General features: G+C 46.4%; 1 pseudogene; it reads left to right on the top strand.

Annotated features, from left to right (window-relative positions):
• Positions 1–6,229, top strand: part of LOC119361423 — a 32,366-nt pseudogene extending 26,137 nt beyond the window's left edge.
• The last annotated feature ends 3,847 nt before the right edge of the window (positions 6,230–10,076 follow it).

Below are 10,076 nucleotides of genomic sequence, written 5' to 3'. Positions count from 1 at the left end.
GCTGCCTCCCTGCACCGATCACGACGGCCGTCGCGCCTCGCCCGTTCGCCCGTGCTCGCCTTCCCGTGCACACTCGCCAACGCCCCGTGCTGAGGCTCCGCGCGCGCCGTGCTCGCCCACCGGCCGCCCGCGTCGTCCGGGCTTGCCGTGCCCGTGGCCGGCGCCTCCCCCTGTCGATCTGGGCATTGCCCAATCGGGCCGGGTGCCTGCGCCCGTAGCCACCGCTAGGCCCCCCGGGCCACTGACTAGGGGGCCCCTCCCCAGAACGGTTAAAAAAAGAAAGAAAAGAAAAGGAATTAAAAAAATATATATATAAAATATATTAAATAAATAAATAAATAATAACTAAAATAATTAAAATATTAATTAATTAATTAAGTAATTAATTAAGTTAATTAATTTTGATTAGATTAACCTAATCACTAATTAAGCTAATTGATCTGTTTTAGTTAATCATAGAGAATGACAGGTGGGTTCCCCTGGACCCACATGTCAGGTTGACCAAGTCAACTCTGTTGACTGCTGATGTCAGCATGACATCATGCTGATGTTATTAACCTGTTTTTCGAATTAATTAAATAATTAATTAACTTCCAGAAATTAATAAAATCCTTAGAAAATCATATCTTTTAATCCGTAACTCGGATTAAAATATTTTCAACATGAAAGTTGCTCAGAACGACGAGACGATTCCGGATATGCAGCCCGTTCGTCCACCACACACCCCTAACATATCAAACACGCAACTTTCCCCCTCCGGTTCATCTGTCCGAAAACGCGAAACACCGGGAATACTTTGCCGGATGCTTTCTCCCTTCGTCGGTATCACCTACTACCGCGTTAGAACACGTCTAGCTCTGCTTGTTGTCCTGTTATGCACTTGCTTGCTATGTATTTACTGTTTCTCCCCCCTCTTCTCTCCGGTAGACCCCGTGACGATGCTGATGCCCCTGTGGTCGACTACATCACCGACGACCCCTCTCTCTTGCCAGAGCAACCAGGCAAGCCCCCCTTTGATCACCAGATATCGCCTACTCTTCTCTATACTGCTTGCATTAGAGTAGTGTAGCATGTTACTGCTTTCAGTTAATCCTATACTGCTGCATAGCCTGTCCTTGCTACTACTGTTGTTACCTTTACCTGCTATCCTACTGCTTAGCATAGGATGCTAGTGTTCCATCAGTGGCCCTACATTCTTGTCCGTCTGCCATGCTATACTACTGGGCTGTGATCACTTCGGGAGGTGATCACGGGCATATACTTTATACCTTACACTATTACATTACCTGTGATACTGTTCGGAGATGGGGGCTGAAAGGACAGGTGGCTCCATCCCGGTAGAGGTGGGCCTGGGTTCCCGACGGCCCCCAACTGTTACTTCGTGGCGGAGCGACAGGGCAGGTTGAGACCGCCTAGGAGAGAGGTGGTCCTGGCCCTGTTCGGCGTTCGCGGAAACTTAACACGCTTAACGAGATCTTGGTATTTGATCTGAGTTGGCTACGAGCTTATACGCACTAACCATCTACGTGGGAGTAGTTATGGGTATCCCGGCGTCGTGGTATCAGCCGAAGCAATTCGTGACGTCAGCGACTGAGTGGCGCGCGCCGGGTTGGACTGCGTTAACGCAACTTCCTTTGTAATGGAGGTTGCTAGGTCTGCTCACCGGCCGCGTACGCAACGTGTAGGTGTGCTAAGGGCGATGGGCCCAGACCCCTGTGCGCTTAGGTTTAGACCGGCGTGTTGACCTCTCTGTTGTGCCTAGGTGGGGCTGCGACGTGTTGATCTTCCGCGGCCGGGCATGACCCAGGAAAGTGTGTCCGGCCAAATGGGATCAAGCGTGTTGGGTAAGTTGGTGCACCCCTGCAGGGAAGTTAATCTATTCGAATAGCCGTGATCTTCGGTAACAGGACGACTTGGAGTTGTACCTTGACCTTATGACAACTAGAACCGGATACTTAATAAAACACATCCTTCCAAGTTCCACAGACAACCCGGTGATCGCTTTTCCACAGGGCGACGAGGAGAGGATCGCCGGGTAGGATTATGCTATGCGATGCTCTTGGAGATGCTACTTGGAGATGCTACTTGGAGATGCTACTTGGAGGACTTCAATCTACTCTCTCCTACATGCTGCAAGACGGAGGCTGCCAGAAGCGTAGTCTTCGACATGATTAGCTATCCCCCTCTTATTCTGGCATTCTGCAGTTCAGTCCACTGATATGGCCTCCTTACACATATACCCATGCATATGTAGTGTAGTTCCTTGCTTGCGAGTACTTTGGATGAGTACTCACGGTTGCTTTTCTCCCTCTTTTCCCCTTTCCCTTCTACCTGGTTGTCGCAACCAGATGCTGGAGCCCTGGAGCCAGACGCCACCGTCGACGATGACTCCTACTACGCTGGAGGTGCCTACTACTACGTGCAGCCCGCTGACGACGACCAGGAGTAGTTAGGAGGATCCCAGGCAGGAGGCCTGCGCCTCTTTCGATTGTATCCCAGTTTGTGCTAGCCTTCTTAAGGCAATCTTGTTTAACTTATGTCTGTACTCAGATATTGTTGCTTCCGCTGACTCGTCTATGATCGAGCACTTGTATTCGAGCCCTCGAGGCCCCTGGCTTGTATTATGATGCTTGTATGACTTATTTACGTTTTAGAGTTGTGTTGTGATATCTTCCCGTGAGTCCTTGATCTTGATCGTACACATTGCGTGCATGATTAGTGTACGATTGAATCGAAGGCGTCACATCCATGGTGTTCTGGAAGGGGATGTGTACATGAGACAACCTCCTGGGTTTGAAAGTAAGAGTACTCCTTCTTATGTGTGTAAACTTGATAAAGCTCTATATGGACTAAAACAAGCTCCAAGGGCATGGTATTCTCGCCTTTGTCATAAGATGCAAAAACTTCGATTTGTTCCTTCTAAATCAGACACATCATTGTTTATTTATAACAAGTCCACTACATGCATATTTGTTCTCATCTATGTTGATGACACAATTGTGACTAGCTCATCTGATGAAGCAATCAGAGGTCTCTTAAAGGATCTGAGTGCAGAGTTTGCATTAAAGGATCTTGGAGACTTGCACTTCTTTCTTGGGATTGAGGTAAAGAAACATCAGAATGGACTTCATCTCTCTCAAGCAAAATATGCAGCTGATCTGGTAAAAAGAGCAGAATTGCAAGGTTGTAAACCCTCACTCACTCCATTATCCAGCTCAGAAAAATTGTCTCTTGCAGAAGGTAAAATTTTGAGTCAGGAAGATAGCACAAAATATAGAAGTCTCGTAGGAGCTCTTCAATATCTCACTCTTACCAGACCAGATTTATCTTTTGCTGTCAACAAAGTCTGTCAGTTTTTGCATGCACCTACTGATGTTCACTTGACAGCTGCCAAGCGTATAGTCAGATATGTTAAACATACTCTCAATATAGGTCTAAATTTCAGCAAGTCATCTTCTACTCTTGTCAGTGCCTTTTCTGATTCAGACTGGACAGGGTGCCTGGATGACAGACGCTCAACAGGTGGTTTTGCAGTCTTTTTTGGACCTAACTTAATATCATGGTGTGCACGCAAACAGGCTATTGTATCCAGGTCAAGCACTGAGGCAGAGTACAAGGCATTAGCAAATGCTACAGCTGAAATCATATGGGTTCAGTCTATGTTGAAAGAGCTTGGAGTAAAGAGCAAGCAAGCTCCATGTCTGTGGTGTGACAATCTTGGAGCTACTTATCTTTCTGCTAATCATGTGTTTCATGCCAGAACAAAGCACATAGAGATAGACTTTCATTTTGTCAGAGAAAGAGTTGCTCAAAAGCAACTTGATATTCGATTTGTGCATTCAAAGGATCAGATTGCAGATGGATTTACAAAGCCTTTGCCCTCAAGAAGTTTTGAAGAATTCAAGCATAATCTCAACTTAATGAAGCTGTGATTACGGGAGGGTGTTAAACATAATGTGGATGCACCACCCGGCGCATGAGGTTGTTAGGATAGATAGATAGAGATAGATTATTTTCCTTCTTCTCCAAGTTCTATCTCTTCCTTGAATATCTCTCTCTCTTTTGTAATCTCAACAATGTATGCGCTATGGTTGGGAGGTGCGCCCCAACTCCATATAAACACGAACCCGTCGGTCTCAACAGGCTAAGACGTTTCCAGCTATCGCACAGAGGCAACACACAAACTACTCATAATATATACAAAAGGATGTCGAGCTCCTCTCCCAAGCCATCTCTGGCCGATGACACTGTTGGAAAAGGCAGGGATCGGGCCGGCCGCCCTTGTCGACTCTCAAAGGGATATGATGGGGATAGAAGGTGTGGAAGAGAGGAAGGGAGTGTGGCCCTGCATGCAACAAGCAACCGTCGAATCTGACCTGTCTCATGATGTTGAGTGTTGTGCGAGGAGAAACTCAACTTATCCAGTGTTTGTGACACTGACTGAGAGTGGGGCGTGGGCATGGCTATACTTTGATAAGAACAATCTTCCTAGCTTGAAATGTGATTAAGACGACAATGTCTGGTAATGAGTCGGATAGTGTTCTTGCAAACGAAACGACGAGTGAAATCGATCATCGGAAGAAAATAAAACGGGAGTTGATTAGCAACAGGAAGTATAAACTCTCCCTCCATATTCTGAGCTGGTATAATGCATGCGTAGTGGTTCACAGAGCACATCACCAGCTAGAGAAGAAGCTGAAATCTAAGCTGGAACGCTTGCTTGCTATTGTTGTAACCCCCCAACAGCCCATTGCTCATACTCCCTCTGTTCCGAATTATAAGATGTTCTAACTTTTTTTTTTTTTGAATTGAATGTATATGGAAGCGTTTTAGTGTGTGTTTCACTCTCAGTCTATATGTAGTCCATTGAAATATCTAAAACATCTTGTAATTCGGAACGGGGGTAATAGTACTCAAGTTTGTGGGATGCCATCTCGTGCCCGAGCCCCTGGGACACCTGAAGCCCCATCTCATGCCGACTCGTCCTCGTAGCCTGACATTGAAGGTGGGAATGTGGCATGCCAGTCTTGGCAACCAGGTCCTCACCTACTACCTGCTGTGTGCCCGTGTTGCTCTGGCACCATGGCGGCCTGCACGAGTGACCGACGGCGGGCGAGAATCCTTCCTAGGTACCAGGCAGTTCTGAATTCTCGAAACCATGTTTGCATTGCCCACACAAAAATGTGTTTTTCACTCAAATCGTGAGAGCTGCTAACAAGCACTCAGAGTCAGAGTATCATTTTCTGAATACTGAAATTTTAATCCAAATAAGTGTTCTGTCGCAAACAATGTTTGACGATAAATGTCAAAATTGACATTAATAGAATTGAGCGTTTTACTTGTGTTTCATAGACACTTCCGTATACATTTAAATAGTAATGAATTTGGAGAAATGAGATGACCGCGAACTCCCTGCTGGTTGCTGGCTTCGTGATTTCCAAATGCTAGAGCTAACACCGAGGGGCGGCATGCTATGCACAGACTCGCCTTCCTTCCGGATTGTACAATACTTCCATCAAGAAGGTCGCCCGCTATGTTGAAAAAATCAAGGAAGAGATCACGCTGGCGGCATACATACTGTGGAACTTGTGGAAGGAGCGGAACAGAAGAATCTTCGAGCAGAGAGAGTTACCGGCCATTGCTCTGCCGGGGCTAATTCGAGAGGATGTCAGGTGCTTTAGCGAGGCTACGAGGGAGTAAACACTGGGATTTTCATGTACTGTTGTGTTGTTTTTTTCTTCTTCCTCACCACTGATGTATGAGTGATTGAACCTGGATCTTCTCCGATGGGTCATCCGTCTTGTACTTCTTTCTTCCTACTATAATGCAAAGGCAGAGCTCCTGCTATTCACGTCAAAAAAAAACTTGGAATCATCAAAAGGTTTTGCTAGAAGAGGTCTTGAAGATCTGAAAAAAGGCCTTATTGTTACTCCTTTACGTGCCAGAGCTATGTTCCTGAATGATCCCCTCAGGGTTCTTTGACCAATCAGGATTGCCGCTAGGTTCAGCTTTACATCAGCTGAAGATTTGAAAGAAGCCGCCTCTAATGAAACCGCAAAGTGGGGTCTTACTAGGAAGGTTACCAGAGAACGTATTGGCCACGAGGTTCACTTCATGCAATGCAATGCACTACATCAACGATCTTTAAGATGTTTGTCTTTATATTCACACGACTTGCATTCAAATATTACAGTACATATTTGTTGCTCTTCGTAGATCAAATAAGTGAAGTGCTTTATCTTGTGATGCGCCCAGGCTTTGGCAATTTGCTATCTCCGCCACCGTCGAGAAGTACAGAAATATATCTGTCAAAAGAGAGATCCAGGTTACAGAGTGTCAAGGGCGTTCCAATTCCCAAGACTAACTCATCTGGTAGCGACAGAGAGAAGCTACGCCTCGTCGTCGATGATGAACACGACGTTGTCCTGCAGCTCCGTGTGGATGCCGACAGTGCCATCCTGCTGCGGCGATCTTGCCATGTTCCTGTTGGCCTTTAGTTGGTCCTCGAACATCTTCTGCAGCCTCTTACCCTGCTCCTCTATCCTCACCTGCAGATTACGCTGCATCTGCAGCACCAGGAAGTAACAATGTCACAGAAGACTCTTGGTAGAGCCTAATTTTGTGTTTGAGCTAATTTTCTCTTACCTCGAGCTGCTGGTGGAGGCGGCGCTGCACGTCGAGCTGGACACGGAGCGCTTCCGTGATGTGCATTCCTCTGCACACAGAAGGAGTATCGCACCATTACACCATTAGTACTTGCCATGGTTACACGGCGGGAGGATTCCATTCCATCAAGATGTTGCTAGTAGTTATAGCGAAAGATACGTACGCTATCGGGTCCAGATCCTCCACGGCCATTTCCTCCTGTTGATTCAGATCATGACAGGCCATGGGTGGAAACTTTATTTGCACACTGTATTTGGAATCTGCGGGAGAATTGGGAATTTGGAATTGAAGGATGAGTGCAGAGATGGCTCTCTTTTAACAACCGGTCCAGCAAGTGGCAAGAATTTAAAGATGCAAAGATATAGATATAGTACATTTCATTCAGACACGTCAGACAATGGAGTAGGGAACAATTGGCCGGCCACCTTGGAGCTTTCACCCTTGTCCTCCTTATCCTTGTTGGTGTTGCCTTGGCCTTCTAGCCTCTAGCTCATCGCCCGTATCCAATTCTTCTCTATGTTGAATCCTTCTGTGCTGCTTGTATTTTGCTATCCCGACAAGGGATGAGTAGACATGCGAGATTATGAACTTAGTTTTTCCTGGATGTGATGTCGATCTGTACATATATATGCCTCCAAAAGGAAGACATGTACATTACAAGAGCCAGGATGAAAATGACGGAATCATATATTGACACAAAAGAGTGCCGCCAACGCCGGTCTTGGCATCAAGCCGAGAACAAGGTTTTCACCTGGATCCGCTCGAAGAACCTCCATCAAGCATCGTGTGCACGGGTCGCCGCCGATCTGCGCCGCCGCACATCGAGTAAGCCGCACCGGGCAGATCAGATCTGTCCGGAGGGCAAACCACGCATGGCGCCGGCCCAACCACCAGGCCCTCCATGCCACCACCGTCGATCCGAGGTCAGATGGTCTGTCGCTGCAGATCCGGCCGCCGCCGCCGAACGCAGCCAAGGCCGCTGCCCGCCGCAGGGCCGGCCGCCGCACCCGCCACCACCACTGCCCTAGGACGAGGCCACCGCCGCGCCGCCGCCGGTCAAGGCAGGCCCGCCACGCCACGAAGGCCAGATCGGCCGTGCCACCACACGCCGCGGGGCTCCGCACCGCCCGCATGGCGCGGGAGAGAGGGAAGGCCCCCGCCACCGCCGTCAGCCCCCGGGCTATAGGCCGGTGGCGTCCTTCGGCGGCGGCGAAGGGAGGGATGGAAGGATGGGGAGCCCCCGGCGGCTAGGGTTGGGATCCCGCCCGAGTCGCCCGAGCGGGGGCGACGCGGGCGGCCGAGCTGGATTAATTGATCTGTACATATATATGCCTCCAAAAGCAAGACATGTAAATTACAAGAGCCACGATGAAAATGACGGAATCATATATCTTACTGGGACAACCCCTACTAGCAAAGCATTACTAGTTTTTTTGATACCTTGGTACTCCAATAGCAGTGTGATCTGCACACAAGTGCCAATTTTTTCAAAAAATATATAACATTTTTAATGAAATCTCTAAACTATGCCCCGTTTTAAATCTTTTTCAATTCTATATGATACGGTCGTTCTTGTAGCAGACAAATAGTAAGCTTTCGTCCACGTGAAGGACGATCGAAGAGTATTCCTGTAGAGGCCAAAGAGTTGTCTCCGTTCCCTTGTTGGATGAAGAGACGCTCTCCGTTCACCACCTGAACAAAAAGAGGGGTTGTTCCACGTACAATACACAAAAGCAAATTTAACGAGCACTATGTGGATTTTGTGACACAAAAGTGACACCATTGAATCTATATTGAAAATACTTCGTAACGGCATCACTTTTCTATATATGAATCAAACATCATTTGCATAACTAGTGAAAAGTGGGTCATAACTTAGTGGCTTTGAACTTGCTTGGATTTTCAATTCACTGTGTTACGTAAATTTGGAGAAGACGTGTACAAGATGTCAACCCAGAGAGGCAGAGACCTATCAACGGACAATCTATTGACATAAAAATGACTTCCTTAGCTATCATTTCCACTTGAGCCCAATGATCGGAGTAGCATTCACTCCAACCAAGTTGTCCGAATAGATCTCCTCAAATAAGGTTTAGGCCACACCTTTAGAGAAATCTTTTTTCATATAAGAGGGGAAATTACTCACGGTGTGCCTTTTATAGGGTGTGTAAAAATCACCACCAATACCCTTGATGGGGTGGAAAAAGTAGGAACTTTTTTTCCGCACCGACCATGGAAAAAGTAGGAGCTTTGTAGTCTAATTTCGTTCTTGCACTTGGTCCATGAGAGGAATGAGCATGAGCCACGAGAGACGGTGATCTATGGTTTGTGGGGCCTTATCCTCCAAGGGTTGCGTGTTTTCAACCAACTATCTTATGATTGAACTTCCTCTTCCATACCTTCTCAAAAGAAAAGAAAAAGTTATCTTTCTAACTAGTAAATTCTTGTCTTTCAGCGTTCCGATGTGCATCCTATGAGGATTGAGAGCCCTTGATTAGTAGCTCAGAATTCTCCCTTACAACAAATACTACGGAGAAAAAACATTTCTAGGTCTATTCGGGAAGGCTTCACTCCATCAAAGCCACTTTGGAGCAGTTCCACCTAGAAATTAATTTGGTGGGATAGGTCTATTGGGGGCTATGTGACGTGAGGGGGGGAGGGGGGGAGGGTGCCCACTTATCGGGGGCAGTGGTGGGTAATTTTTTCCCACCTTCACAAGGATTTTTTCGAAATAGAGTTTTTGGAGGACCCTCTAAAGAGATTCACGAAAAACAGCGGGTTGTATCTCAGATTCTAGTTTTTTATGGAGCGAGACATTATGGAGCTATCCCGTTTGGCTTGTGTTTCGAGCAGTCCCAAACAGGACCTTATCACCTAAAAAATAGTCACTGAGTTTTTCATGGAACACCATGATTCCAAGAATTAAAGACCAAAGCAAGATTTTGGCCCACCAGATCAAGCACATGATTACCATGATGCTGATATATCACAAATACAAAATATTAATACCTTTTACCCAATATTGTTCCATATCATTTTATCAATTTAAAAATGAACGATGCTTTTGAGTTTCATTTTGCGGTTGCGCCATTCGACACCAATTTCAAAAAGCGTGTTTGCAACTGGATATCCTTTGTGATGAAGTGAAGATACTTATTATGCATCCATTTATTGAGTGATAATAGCATGTTGTCTAAAATGTGGGCCACATACATCCTAACTTTATGGACAAACCAACTTTGCAAATCTGTTAGACTGATTAATCCCACATTTAAGTTGACGGATTGTCTGCGTGCTGTAGTCCGTTGTTTTCTTCTAGTATCTCAAGGATCACCAGTATATTGAACAAGGAAGAAAAAATAAATTTGTGAATCGCATGACACATTAACAAAGATTATCACTCTCAAACT

Source organism: Triticum dicoccoides, chromosome 2B, assembly GCF_002162155.2.
Source record: "Triticum dicoccoides isolate Atlit2015 ecotype Zavitan chromosome 2B, WEW_v2.0, whole genome shotgun sequence".
NCBI lineage: Eukaryota > Viridiplantae > Streptophyta > Magnoliopsida > Poales > Poaceae > Triticum > Triticum dicoccoides.
Note: the sequence above shows the minus strand (reverse complement) of the source record. Positions and strands in the feature narration are given on the sequence as shown.